Raw genomic sequence first — 15,743 nt, 5'->3', positions numbered from 1 at the left:
TTATTCAGAAAGTTGCCCCGTGTATCATCACCTTAAGATGTGTGCTAGCGAGGGAGGAATGAGCTGAGCTAGGAGAGGCACTGACCTCCATCTTCTCCTCCCAGAGGCTACAGGGAGAAGAACTGCAAGGCTGGGGTGCTACTGATTAAGTCTGAATCTCACACGGCACAGTTGGTGCCTTATCTTCACCGCTGTAAGGCTCTCAGTAGGGGTACCGAGAGAGAGAGAAGGAGGGAGAACAAGAGAGAGAAGGAGAGAGAGAGAGAGAAAGAGAGAGAAAGAGAAAGAGAAGCTATGCTCCTGTCATTGGCAACATTAAATATTCATGTCTGCTCAATACGGATTCCTACTGGCTTAATTGAGATAGGTTGTTTTGCTCCATCTTGACCCCTTTTTGTAGGTTGTCGAGGTCTTAAGATCGCGGTCTAATTTTAGGTGAAAACACAAATACTGAAGAGTCCGTGGAATGAAAAATGAATGAAATGCTATCCCATTTTAATAACGGGATCCGGGTGTTCCTAGTGCATCTAGGGCATATTTAGTTCATCTGTGCAGGTGTGTAGTAGCAGAGAAACTAAACTGCGTCGGGCAGCAAAATTCAGTAAAAAAAAAAAAAAATCACGGCAGTACATTCTTCTACATGGTGGAAGAATGTTAGCCCACTATGGTCCCCTGTCAAAACGAGCTGAATTCTTTAGACCCGTGTTAACATTTTGGGCCAGTAGGTTCAGGTTGAGTATTTCATACGGTGATTAACCATTCATTAGTGAGGTGGTTTATACAGTCAGAACCAGACACTGCTGTGCCTTTCCCCTGTTAATGACTCCATAAATTACATTTTCTTTTGCGTGTCGTTAATTGCCCAACAAAGGAGGAGGCCAGGCGGGGAGTCCAAAGTGGCGCCTTTGTGAAAAAGGCCCTGTAATGGTCTTTTCTTTTCCGCTGGACTCGGGTGACATTTAACATCACAGTGTGAGAGAGGCTGCTAGCCCCTCTGCTCCTACACGCACCTTTGACCACCAGTGATGTTTGAGGTAGAGTATCCAAACACGACCCTTTTTCCTCAATAAAGTACACTCCGATAACAAGGGCCAGGCTGAACATACTGCACTGACTGATCTCTACGCATAAATAGACACATACACATACACACACACACACACACACACACAGGGAGAGAGAGCTACAGGAGGCAAGATGATTTTCAGTGGTGTTGTATTAAAATGAAATGATCAAAGAGCTTTAGCCTCACAGCAAAGTAAGCGTGTTTAATGTGGCGCACAGCTACCATCCACATAAACACAGCACCGTAAGCAAAACAGATCTCTTCCCATGATTTTTTTTTGTCATTCTCTTTTTTTTTGGTGAAATGCCTCTCATTTGCAATTTCCAAGCCCCTCTTTTTTTTTTTTTTTGAAGCGAGTGGCAAACAAAATTGTGCCCAACTGCAGAGGAGAGGAATACGGCAAGACAGGGCGAACAGCGCTCTGAGGCCTTGCACTGCAGACAGTTCCTCCTCTCCCACTGTCACGCAAACATGGCCGATTGCCTCAGCTGACTCCTACCCTCCCCCCCCAGCTCCTGCACTCCACACAAACCCTCTACCCACCCTGAGCCGCCCCCTCATCATACACACACACACATGTGCACACACACACACACACACACACACACACACACACACACACGTGCACACACACACACACACACACACACACACACACACACACACACACACACACACACACACACACACACACACACACAAACACACACACACACACAAACACACACACACACACACACACAACACACACACACACACACACACACACACACACACATACACGAACACGAACACACAACACACACACACACACACACACACACACACACACACACACACACACACACACACACACACACACACACACACACACACAACACACACACACGCACGCACACACACACACATCCCTCCAGCGTCCGCCTCATGTAACCATGACCAACTCTTCATCATGCGGACCTGCTCGTACTCATCAGCGAGCACGTTGAGGTGGGGTTTCGCCTCCTCATGCACACATTAGCAAATAAACTGGGTCACAGTGGGATATGAGGGAGGAGAAATAAATAAATAATAATAAAAGAGAAAAAAAAAGATTTCTTAAGCATGGAGGAATTTTGAAGAGGGGAAAATAACAACTGACTAAAACCCTGCCAGGAAGGGTGGGAGAGAGAGAGAACGAGAGCGTGATACAAAGACTGTATGTGTTGAATCAAATCGGAGGCGAAACATCAGGTAGATAAAACCGTATCTGTCCGAATCACAGCTCATGTCAGAGATACTCTCTGACCTGGAAGTGGTTATAGAATGTCACAGGAAGTTATCATGGAAAAGATGAAAACTCATTGTGACTAGACACAATCACAAGATGGAAAGATCATTGACACATGGCCACCATTGCATGCACAAAGTGAAGATAATATGAGAATGATCTATTAGAATGTTAAATGGATAGACTATGCGTCACAGTAGTTCATGTGGCTATTCTCATAAATGCACAATATTCTCTCCTTGCTCAGGTCAGTGTCAATGTATCTAATTCTGTGTTTATGTACACAGTGTGTTTTAGTGTAGCCTACAGTACAGTCAACAACAGGGAATTTGAAATGGGAAAATATTTTACATTTCAGTGGCTATTCTAAATTCATCAAGAGAAACAGCAATGGGAAAACTATAGTACATTTTTGACCCTGGTTATGATCAAATTCACATTTGCATCCTTTGGAGACAAAATGTATTATGTGGAATCTTTGAAAAGAAATCAAGGATGACTGAGGGGAAAAGCTCTCCACACTGCTTTAGGCTGATGTGTTGCCTTAACCTGAACCAACAATTTACTCTTTACTCCAGATAATCTTGATCAATTAACATTTTCCCAGTGCAGTATGATGTTAGTGAAACTGCAACTTTGCAGCACTTGATAGCCTATGGGTTAAGCTAATTATTTCACGCATTGAAAACGAGGTCAATGATTCTGGGAAAGCTGTATGAGCTTGGCCGTATTCATCATGCAGAAGGCTTAAGAAAGGCTCCAGCGGTGTGGTTCATAAACCAAGATGAGTTATGGAAACTCAGCCTACGTTTCACCAGATCACTAATTTCAGGGAGCGTGTGTATTCATCAGACAGTGGGTCAACCGGAAAGCAATAGCATTTCACAATTTTACTGCAGTTAGGCTAGGCTGCAGGTGCGTGGCGAATTTCAGGTAGATGCTAGTATTCAAAAAAACCGTATCTGAACATTCAATATAGATATTTTTTTCGACAGTGAGAGCGAATTTCAGTTTGAAAGTTAAGTTTACAGTTAACATCTAACGTAGCTATTTTTCATGCGTCTAATGGCACGACTTGTTACAGACATGCACGAATGGCAAGGAACTACAAAGACATAACCTACAAAAAAAAAAAAAAAAAAAAAAAACAACACTCAAAATGTATTTGCACCTGTCAATTGCTGAGGGATAACAGCCGAGAGATGCATTACATATAGGCTGTCATGGTCTGTGTTTTTTAGATTCATATGATTTGCACATACATTTGGAGACCATGATATAGCGTTTTGTATTTTGATGGTAGGCATGCCGTACTTATTTATTTCTGTAGGGTCAATTCGTTGAGATCTTCTCAACATCCGCCTGGTAAGGTAGTCTTTCGTTTGAAAATACTATTCTAACGACCCTCCATATAGGTCAACAATACCCTACCTAATAGATTAGCCGTGATAACATTTGTTAGTGACAAATCCGCCTATTTACAGACAAGGTCATTCCTAAGAGAGCATGTATATAATTGTCACATCTGAATATGTAGTCGAATTTCAACACCACCATTATTGGTAAAAATCAATATGTCTACTACACTTAAACAAACGATTAAGTGCTGAGAGCACATCAAGTAATGTACAACTACCTCGACATCGGTCGAATCTTACTTGAGAGCGTTTATCTGAAGTCCATTCATCCTCGCAATGACAAAACGAATCCAACCTTAATATAGTCCAATATTTTTTTAATTGTCAAAAGACACAACACGTCAAACTTACACAGTGTTCCACCAGTGGCCTAGTGATAAAAACGTGTCGCCTACCCTTTCCCTTATATTCCTTTTACCCCCTTTTCCCCTCATTCCCAGCCATCCTTTTCAGGGTTTTTTTCCCTGTGAATTGGGGGTCTCTGGTCAGCCTTCATTAATAAATGTTTATCTGTTGTGAAGTTTGGGGCAGTGGGGGGATGCCCTGTGACCCCGCGCAGCCTCGACCCCGCACAGGTTCATTGTAGGCAGCTGGGAAAGGGGCTTTGGGTTGGAGACCTCATGCACTGACCCGCGCACATCCCGGATCGCCTCTCCATTCATCCCGGCGCTGCTGCGGTCGCCCGCAGCTTCCATTGTTTCACGCGGAACAATGGCGTTTTCCCAGGGAAAATAAGCTCTCTTAAAATCTCTTTAAAGTTGTAGGCTACTCCCCACAGTAACCCACGACCAGTTCTTGGAGGCATTTAAGGAAAATGTACCACTTCCTTTAATGTCATATTCAGACGCTCCTCATTGTCTATCAATATTAAATGAGCGTAAGTCTATTTGCACACGGTAACAATAGCTATTCTCCACAATATCATAATGTCGTACCATTAAGTGTAATTGTGCTCTCGTGCAGCATTAAAGTAGAAAACCAATCAAATGTAATGGTATCAAATTCAGCGCGCGCAGTGCAGGCCTCTGCGGTAGCCTATGTCTTATAACGTAATAACGTGACAGTGGGCGCACAGTGCTAGAAAATGGAGTCAAAGTCAGGCATAGAGAGGTGTTTATGTCTAAGCAAGTCTCAGAAGCGATACGATAACCAAAAACACTGTAGACTAACATAAACATCTTCATCTCACTACAGGGGGAATAGCCTATTATTGAAACATTCATTTATCGGTTGGACATTTTGGTCTTCTCTCTCAGTACCAAAAACGTCGAGAAATAGCAGCAGTTGTGCAGGCAGCTATAGCTCTGCCTTGAATGAATTATTAATTTGACATTAGCTTCTTCTCGGTAGATGGGTATTTAGCACAAGATACAGTCTTTGACAAAAACGTAGATTAATCCTATATATTGCACTACTACATTTAAAATATATATAAAATAGAAAAACACTCGGACAACCACCTACTCCAAAAGGACACATACTTATATGCAAGCCCTCACACAAATACAGATGCAAACATATATGCAACTGGATCATTCAGTCGAATCCCACTGGACTGGTGCTCCATGCATGCAGAGTATGCAACACTACTTTATGTCCATCTTCATTTGATATATTTGATATTTGGTCATAAGTGTTCTTATCTCGTAAAATGTGTTAGAATCGAGTGAAAAACACTATTATTTCATACTGGGTTGACGTGCACGACAACAGAAATTACAATTACGACTGTCACTTCTAAGATGTCGTTGAAAACTACTTAGGATTCATAGACAAGGTTAGAATTCACATATCCGTCGATAAATTGTGTATCGTGCTATACCACTGTAACATAGTAATAGACCTCTCCAGACAAATGGTATTAAATATGACAAATTGCATTCAACACATAGAAGCGACGATTATACAGTCTGCAGTTATTATACGCACTTGTAATCTAAGGGATTGAGATAATCGCTGATGCAACAAATCTGGGCCATTCTGATCTACAGCTCTGATACACAGGATATGTACAAGGAAATATATATTAGACCTCAAGGACAAGAACGGGACTGGAGATATGTAAACGTTTGGGACAAATGTACTGTTTTAAAAAATATATATTACAAAGCTCTCCCTCTATATCTCTGTTTGTGTGTTCGTGCGTGCGTGTGTGTGTGTGTGTGTGTGTGTGTGTGTGTGTGTGTGTGTGTGTGTGTGTGTGTGTAGTGAAAGAGAGAGAGGGAGCGAGAGAGATTTAACTCATTATAATGCATAGAAAGACCTGCCCTCTTTTGAAAAAAAGAGAAAGAAGCGCAGCCATGCTTTGCAGAGACCCGATCCTCTGAGTCACTGCTAGGTAGACCAAGGCGTTTCACGGAGGCTTACGATGGTGCATCACCACACCAAAAGAACCGGGAATACAATTTATTTCTTGCACAGCAATCAAATCACGAACTGTTTTGAAGACAACACAATATAAAGAGGAGTAGATATCGAGGCGAAATCACAGGAGCGACCACCGTAAACGGCGAGGAACGTATGAACGTAAGTAGTTTTTTATGCGGCAGATTGCTTTTTTCACCAACAGTGGTCCTAAAGACGAACAATTTGATCAAGATCTATCTGTGTGCGCAACGAGATGAATTGGTATGCAAGCATGTACTGCGTACGTGTATATTACATTCGTGGGAAAAACAACGGGACACCCTCCCCACGTTGCAGTTGCCATTGTTTTTCAGAGAGACCAAAATGTCTGCGGCAATATAGCTAATCTTATAAATCTCACGTCTAGGGGAATTAAAACACCGCATGATAGCGCAGTATTGCAACTTCTTTGGTCTAAACAGATGCGTGTACGCGTATCCATTTGCAAGGTGTTTATTTTGCGGATGATGCGCAAAGACAATAGGTCCATGGACGGTGGGTCAACTGGGTCACGTTCCGAGTGGATCGCAGATATGCACGCGCAAATACCGACATGGAGAAACCGGTTGGTGCCACAAACTATGATGTTTCGTGATGATGGATAACGTAGAGAAGAAAGCTCGGCAGATGCTTTTTGTTTCTTCTAAAATGGCGTTTCTCTTTGTTTCTCGATTCCCATAACGGGCTAGTCGTATGAGTGCATCTGTGGTATGGAATATACAGTATAAATATGGCGATCGTGTTCGCACTTAATATAACATGCAGCGAGAAAGACAATGTGCTGGTGCCGAAATGATTTCATTCTATCGTGATTTCTGTATTCTGCATGTGTGAATGGTAACGCCGTTATATAAAGGACGCCAGATAGGATACTTGTCGGCGATGTTACTGACCTTAGCCACACTATAACCAGCAATTGAGTGTTGTCTATTTGACTCCGCTTAACACTTACTTCCAAGTCTTCACTCAAAACCATGACAGTGTTAAGAATATGAAGGTGTCAAAGGATCTGAGTGAGGTAGTCTACAATACATTCCACCATTCATATGGAACAAAAGGCAAGGCAAACCCACCACAATGCTCTATGTCTATGCTCCTTGACATTCAGCCAGTGGCATACAACATGCATACATACATACATGCATACATACACAGAAGCATACATACACACTTACTTACAAATAATCCATACATTTGCCCTTGATGGGATGTAAATGAGCGAATGTTAGTGCATACATGTTAATGTATGTATATTAACGGTTTCAAATAAATCAACAAGCCCATATTTAATCTTGCAGCCACAAAACGAGCTTCACCTCAGTCATGTAATGTTTCATGACCGGTTTTATATCACACATTTCAAATGAGCTACGTGAGTGGATTCACTGTCGTAATGTGTGCACAGTATACTTTTGCGGTGCAGTGTAGGCTATTGCGTGTGTGCGTGCGTGCGTGTGTGTATGCGCGGGCGTGCGAGCGCGCGTACTGGATTGTCCATGTTTGCCTGACTGTGTAAGAGAGTGTGTTTCTGCTAGAGTGTCAATGCATTCTTTTTTCAAAACCACGGACAGCGATTTTTCTTTTGCAGTATTTTCTTTGCGAACACGCTCATTTCTTTCAATGCGTCCTGGTCATACTCATAAATATAAATACACTATGATGTCTTCATCTTTTTTACCTGTATGTGTGCGTGCGGGAGTGTACGTGTGTGTGTGTGTGTGTGTGTGTGTGTGTGTGTGTGTGTGTGTGTGTGTGTGTGTGTGTGTGTGTGTGTGTGCGCGCGCGCGTGTGTGTGCGTGTGTGTGTGTGGGTACTGCGTGCGTGCCTCCAGTGTGATTTAAAACGTAAAGATGCCACATTACGTGGTCTCTAAATTAAAACACTGCATATGCTAAAAATAGGTCAGTCTTTTAACCTCTCCGAGCCTATACAGATAACAATCACTAAAAACTGCCAAGGGAAAAAAAAAAACATTATTTGGTCATAGTCGTCAGGTTGAGGAGACCAATGGAGTAAAATGCTCGGGCTGTTTAGACAAATGAGGCTGAACATGATTATGTCAGAGGAGAACGCGTATTACTTTAGTTTCAAGGACGCGGGGAGATGATCAGGACGTTGGTCGCAAACATCTGTTTGCCCAGTGACGTCACCGCCCCTCATGCAATCCTCTTGTGCTGAAGGCAGATGCCTTATTTGTTTGGCCGGGGAGCCATTAATCCCAAAGTCAGTCGGCGCGGGGAAAGGACTGGACGCAGCGAGATCAGCACCATTTCACGCTTTAGGACTGGGAATATGCACTTCGGGTTCCGTCTCTGAAGGATTTGTGGAGAGTACCGCTGCCTTTGTTGGTTCCATAGCTCGTGGATGGAATATAGTAATGCGGTTGAGCTCACGGAGCGCTTGCGTCTAAGCGCCTGGTCGTTGAGTTTTTTATATGGTAGCCTACTTCTAGTTCGCATTGAGTTGGCACTCTGATTTTGGGATGCGTGTGCTCTTCCGATGCGCTTTATCTTTTTATGAAGACAGTAGCCTACATCACGAATTTCCCTGGGATATATGTTGTTTTCATTAATTTCAAAGATGTACATCTCCTGACTTTAAAGGAACTCTCACTAACGTTAATTTTTATGTTCTTTTTCTTCTTTTTATAGGTGCAAGAAGAGGAATACAACATTTTACCTTTTTGTGGGAAAAGCAGATATCATTTGAAGCAGATCAAATGGTCCATCCCCTTTCCTTTCTCGAGCGGAATTCGGGCTGGCTATCATTTTGAATCTAGCTCCAAAAAATCTGCCACCGGTGACGACTTTAACCCTTTGCTCTCCACTTGCCGTGGTACGGAACCCAAGCTTGCGGTGTGCTCTGGAATATGAATTTGCTTGTTAATTCGTATATTGTATTTTTTTGTTAATAGTTTAAACATTTCAGCCTCTATTTTTAGGCTTCGCTGGAGATTTTATTCACCAGAATATCGTTTTGAAAACGCGCTTTTTGAAACAAACAAACAAAACAAAAAAAAAAACACATTCTTTTTATACTTAAATCGCTTAACGCTCAAGCTTTTTCATTAATAGTTAACATGAAATAAAAGAAAACTGTTCATCTCTTTGGGCGATGCATTACATAAGTGGTGTTAAGAAATGAGGACTGACGCATTGAGTAGTCCGACGGTTAAAGGCAGGACAGCTGGACTAGTGTTTGCTAATATTAGTATTTCAATCAAGATTTTGTTTCTGTTTATGATTTGAGACTCTGGCTCTCCGTGTTCACAGCGGACCTTGATTTAATGTCTTACAATTAAGGCACGCGGTGAATGCCAAGAGCTGAGCCTTCTCTCGTCAGTTTATGTCGCCACCATTTTCTTGGGTGCAAAAAAAGCATTCTGTCAGGTATGGATTTTCAGGTTTTGTCTCCAAATGGTGCACTGCAATTCTTATAAACTCAAAAAACAATAAAACCAATCAATGACGAATCAAACAATATTCCTGTCTGTAATCTTTTCATAACAGAATTCTTTGAATATGCTGATACAACGGTGTTATCGAGATTATCACAAAGAAAACGCAGTGTAGGCTACAGCGAACCAGTTGGTCTTTAGATTGGGAAGCGCTGTCCGCTTGGTGTGGTGCTGAAACGCCGCTTGCCGCGGACGAGGCCATTACACAGGCCGCTCAGGATCTGCAGTTAAAACATTAGAAGGTTATTTCAGGAAAATGTCGACATGCGTTACTCTGTGGCTACCATGTAATGTTAAATTTTCAAGAGCATATACTTTATACAGTAGATTCAAATTTAGTTCACCTCTGCGTTTTGCAGACTTCTAAAATACCAACTGTCTTTCTCTCAAAAACGGATATACAGATTCAAATTATTTCATAAAAATACATTTGTTTCTTTAAAGGCCTTGTTATATAGGCCTGTCTGGTAGTTACTGTAATTGCATAGGCTATAGCCTATCGGTTAGCACTATTATTACAAAGGCGGACATTTGGATGAAACCGAAAAGGAATTGAGGAGAATATAGAACAGTAGTGCATTAACTGAATTAGCAATTGATTAAACTACCGGGAACGTCTTGTCGATGTGTAGGCTACGTGATCTTTAAACGATAGATTTAGCTAAAACAGAAAGAGAAAGAGAGGGAGACATAGATAAGGAGAGAGAGAGATAGAGAAATAGAGAGACAGAGAGAGAGATCATGTGTGTCTCACATGCACGCATTCTTGTGTGCAAGGCAATGTGTTACCAGTATGTTGCTCCGGTTATGCTACTCTGCCACCTTGCGGCTGTTTGTAGGTATGACAGAAATTCGGTGAATTTCAAGATTGCGCCATATCTACAGTAAGCGTCATGGCTTGTAACTCCTGATGTAAATACTCTATTAAATGTATACAGATAAATAATAATAATTATATATATATATATATATATATATATATATATATATATATATATATATATATATATATATATATATATATATATATATATACATATATACATATACATATAAGATCAGGATTGAGGCGCTCTAATTTACCTGTCTGTATGGACATGTATGGAGGTTTATTCTTCTAAAGAGCCAAACTTTCATACTGCTAATTCTAAATTACAACACAGACCATATCATCTGTTTTGCTACAGAATTTTCATTCTGTGAGATTCAACCAGCACAAATGTGAGAACATTGTACTGAGCTGGCATAGTAATGCTGAATACATCCATGTGTGCAGGTTTGCCTTACACAGATATACAATGTAGCCTACAGGAAGTTGTATAATCAGGTCCAATGTGACGCAAGAATAGAGCGGAATACGGAGTCGCATGAAGCTGTCTGAGTTACAGTGCACATTCACACCATCAGGTCTCTCCAGTGCCATGGCCCCGTCAGTGTGCTGTGAGGAGGTTGGCTAGTATCACCTGCTCTTGCTCTAACTTCCCATATCCAGATGTGTGTGTGTGGTGTGTGTGTGTGTGTGTGTGTGTGTGTGTTCCCACTATCCATTGTGTATGCATCATGGACAAGAGCAAGTCATAGAATCCATGTCACACATATTAAATGGCTGTCTTTTTTACAAAGGTCTTTACATATCCAGGCATGACAGGATTGTGGACATTATATCTGAGAAGTTACCATCGCTATTCTCGCCACATGTGTCAATACATGTAAATTGTGTTGTTAAACAACAAATGTTTTCCAGGTGTTCCAGAGAAATGTCTGTGTTCTCTGAGTTAAGTGCCACCAGGCCTGATATTGTAATCATTGATGAGTACAATAGGGATGTGTTCATCCTGGAAGTAGGCTGCTGTTTTGATTCTTGTCTAGAGGAGGCTTACTTAACAAAGCTACACTCTAAGAATTAGAGGAGCCTCGAGGAACCTTTTGGGGTTCCTCACCATTGCCACTGTGGGGGAACCTTTTCAGCTCACAGGGGTTCCTCAGGGATCCTTCATGAAAGGTTCTTCAAGGAACCCTTCAATTATTAGGCCTTATTATTACTACTAGGCCTTTTATCATGCATGTTGTTATCATGCATGTTTATGTTTATTATTATTATTATTATTATTATTATTATTATTATTATTATTATTGACAATACTGACAACAAAGGAATGTTTTCCACAGATTTTATTAAATAATTTAACAAGTATTCTCTGGATCCTGGCACATAAATACATAAATGAATGAATAAATAATTGAATGAATGAATGAATGAATGAATAAAGTTAATACATTAATAAATACATAGCCTACAATAATAATAATAATTACAAAATAAACAAACAAAATAAATAAATAATTAATAATAAACACTACCTACTACCTAAAGGAGACAGCAGAGCAAAGAGTCAAACTCTGAGTGTGTGTGTGTGTGTGTGTGAGACTCTTTTTTTTTTGCATTATATCCTCAAAGATATATATATTTCGACCAATACAAAACAAATTAAGAAAATAAATAATTGGCCATTTTAATTACAGTGGGGCTGATCTTTCCCTCTGGTGTGTTTGACATTAGGTATTTTTGTATGAAACAGAGGGTGTTTTTTACACTCTTATGGTATTCAATATTAAAAACAAAATAAATAGACATTAGGGTGGCCAAAGCCTGGGTGACCTCATCAACTTCTTGGGTAAGGACATCCTGAAAGTCGAGTTGAACAGCAAAAGAAGCCTCCATGAAGGGGTTCCCTGTAATGACCAGTACCGGCGTTGGAACCTCTGGATCCTAGCAACCAAATAAATAAATAAGTAAATAAATAAATACATACATACATACATACATACATACATACATACATACATAAATGCATACATTAACACATACAAATGACAATGAGATGTTACAAATGGGAAATCAATAACAAGCAACAAACATAATTTTGGCTAATTGACAAACCTTACCTTTCTATTGATCACATAAAGTGCTATGGGGTTCTCTCTGAACAGGTATGGAAGGAGCAAGGTGCCCAGGATGACTTGCAGACCTTTTGTTTAAAAGAGAAATAGAAATTCAAAATATATTAGAGAAAGAACTTTCCCACGTGTACATTCATTCACTAGTGCTTGCATGTATACAGTGTATTGTTGTATGTTTTACATTTGCAAATGTAAAATTGAATTATATTTAAGAATGACTAATAAGATTAACTTAGATGACATGGCACATGCATTTAATATAATAGAGAGGATACCCTGAACTCTCACCTCTGTGACACTCCTCATGTTGCATTGATTTGGCCTCCTCATACATGCAAAAGAGGTCCTGTCCAGTAGCTCGCCGCTGACATTCCTCTATGACCCTCTTTGTGATTTGACCCATTCCTGTCATGATGCTGCGGTCTATGTCAACATCTAGCTGGCTTTGTGATTCTGTGAGGAGCTGTAATCACACACACACACACACACACACACACACACACACACACACACACACACACACAGATAGACAGAGAGAGACAGCCACAGAGAGAGAGAAAACAAATATTAAATACTATGTGAGATACATTTGATTTTAGAGCTGATGAGGGAATAGTTAGTTATAGTACTTACTATAACTGGGAATCTTAGCCCAGGATATTCTTCAAGGGCCTCCATAGTTGAATGAGTTTGCAAGTATTTTCTCCTCTCTACTCGTGTGCGGATCATTTTGTCTTGCAGGATGGATAGATTGGGATGTTTCTTAAGGCATTCGGCCTGCATTTTTTTTCTGGTGACACCTGAGGCTGGCTGCATCCTCTCCTTGCACGCTGGCTGCATCCTCTCCTTGCACATTGGCTGTCTGATTACTCGGTCCAGTCTGCAAATGATAAAAAAAACACGTTTAATGCAAAGTACGATTGGTTCTGAGAGGTCCTATGCAAGGAGAACGGCTGCTTAGAAGCAATATTGGACTCATGACGATCCTGGATGTTAAAGTGTAAGTCTGGCGTAAATTGACCCATAGTCCTGTTGTATAAGTCAAGGCAAGTCAAGTCAACTTTATTTATATTGCGCATTTCATACACAGAGGTCATTCAGTGTGCTTTACATAAACAAAAGCAAACAGGAATAGTTGATAAAAGCATAGAAGGGCAATAAGCTCACCACATGCAGCTTAAAGCAGACCCATGGGGGAGATGGCCAGTCACACACTTCTTCTTCCACAGATTTGTTCATTCTGAAATGAATGAAAGGTAAAGAAAAGGTCAGATTTCTACACCCCTTTGATTCTATAATTCACTTTGCAAATAAATCCATTGTGATAAAAAAAAAGGATTAAAATCTAACAGGATTCCTAGTGGCGACAACACTGCGCAACACTAGTCCAATGTAACAACATGATAACAATGTTTCCATTTAGCTGCTAACGTTACTTGTAACTGTCAACTAGCAGAGGCAGCAGACTGTACGAACTACTGTGGCGACATTGCTAGCTGGTGCTGGCATCCCAAGTATCAAACAAACTGTGGTGTCATTTTCAACGACAGCTTTAAACATATCTTTAGTCAAACGGGAAAAATAGGAGAATATAGTAGCCTAGGCTAAATGTATGTTTGTGTATTATGACTGACGTTAACTAAGTTAGCATTCAGGGAACGATTAGCTGCTAGCTAGCTATGATAAGTGATAACCAAAACCGATTTAGCAGCTGGACTATGGGAATATTCATGTCGACGCTGACTACCCCGGACATGTTGTCACTAGACATTTCTGGGTCTAAAATTAATTGACAGATATAAAAGTTAATGTTTAGCAGTATAGACTCGCTAACGTTAATGTTACCCACCTTTGAGTTGTTCGTTGAATGGAAAGTCGTTGGAAAGTCCGTCACGTCAGTTCAAAATGTTCCACGCTCGCGGACAAACAATGGCCATGCAGGTTCCTCAAAGAACCCCAAAGATGGGAAGGTTCCTGGAGAATCCCCAAAGTGCCTTGAAGCACCTCTAATTCGAGAGGGCTCTGGATGCAGCCTGCGGGACGGGGCGGGGACATCCACATCCACATCCATGTGCGACGTCACACTTTTTCTGCGCATGCGCGGAACTTTCTCAGCGCGAGCTGTGAAGTTGCAAACCGGTCTCCTGGTTTCTTTTAGGTCTATGGTTGCAACCCATTATTACACTATGTCATAATTTGTTTTCCACAAGGATTTTCTCTACAAAATATCACAGCCTCTCTGAGCCTCTCTGATTTGCCACCACAAGTTGACGATAGTACCAGGAGAGAGGTAGGTGTTCTGCTAGTAATTTGTTTTACATATTTGAATTACATATTTTTGTTGAAATATCCTACGATCCACATAGGCTATGTTTTTGCAACTGATCAGGGCTTGTTGAAAACTTGACAACCACGTTGCAAATTATTTTCTGAGCTAGTTTAAGTCAAGTTAGCAAGCTAATACTGCACTAGATTTGGTTAGAATGGGCAGCTAGGCTAAATCATTAAAGTCCTTTGCTCTAAACATTAGACACTTGGTTTGCCTAAATCAGAAAAGTGCTAAAGAAGTCAACAGCAGACGATTGTTTTAGGGGGAAAAAGTTGTGTCAGAAGTTATATTAACTATTAATTAATTAATTATTAGTAATGTTTACTTTATTCTGAAACCTTGCATTGGTGAACCATGAGCTACTTGATTGCTAGCACTCTGCAATGTTATACTGTGCTAGCATGAATGAAGTAGCCTAATAAGTAAATTAATTATTATCTTTATTAGGCTACCACAAGTTTCTATGAGGCTTGTAGAAATTGCTGCCTTCAGTTAGCCTAATTAAGGTCTTTTTCCAAGTATGAACACTAATAGTCTGGACTCTGTTTTCTTCTCCCTTACACAATAATACAGTGTCATGTAATTTATGCACACTGTACACACAATGACTCCCCCAGAATAATGTTCAATCTTAAAAGATTGAGCTTTGTATGGTGATTTGACTTAAGTCAAAGTACAGATATTACTGGTCAAACGTTACTCCGATACAAGAAGTTGCATGTTCAAAATTGTACTTAAGTGAAAGTACTTGCTTTTAAAAGTACTTAAGTACGTCACTTGCTATCGGCTATGGGCATTACATTCATTCAAACATCACTTCCGAGTTCATAGCACTT

The 15,743-nt window shown here is 40.6% G+C and overlaps 1 long non-coding RNA gene across 1 annotated transcript; it reads right to left on the bottom strand.

Annotated features, from left to right (window-relative positions):
• Positions 1-11,879: 11,879 nt before the first annotated feature.
• Positions 11,880-14,610, bottom strand: LOC134066346 (uncharacterized). The gene is made up of 6 exons (XR_009936410.1): positions 14,428-14,610; positions 13,746-13,818; positions 13,212-13,458; positions 12,867-13,041; positions 12,564-12,646; positions 11,880-12,387 (listed from the first exon to the last, which is right to left on the bottom strand). It is a non-coding gene; the product is annotated as an uncharacterized LOC134066346 (long non-coding RNA).
• Positions 14,611-15,743: the final 1,133 nt, after the last annotated feature.

The sequence above is a fragment of the Sardina pilchardus genome, chromosome 19 (assembly GCF_963854185.1).
Source record: "Sardina pilchardus chromosome 19, fSarPil1.1, whole genome shotgun sequence".
Lineage (NCBI taxonomy): Eukaryota > Metazoa > Chordata > Actinopteri > Clupeiformes > Clupeidae > Sardina > Sardina pilchardus.
This window is presented reverse-complemented; position numbering and strand designations above follow the sequence as displayed.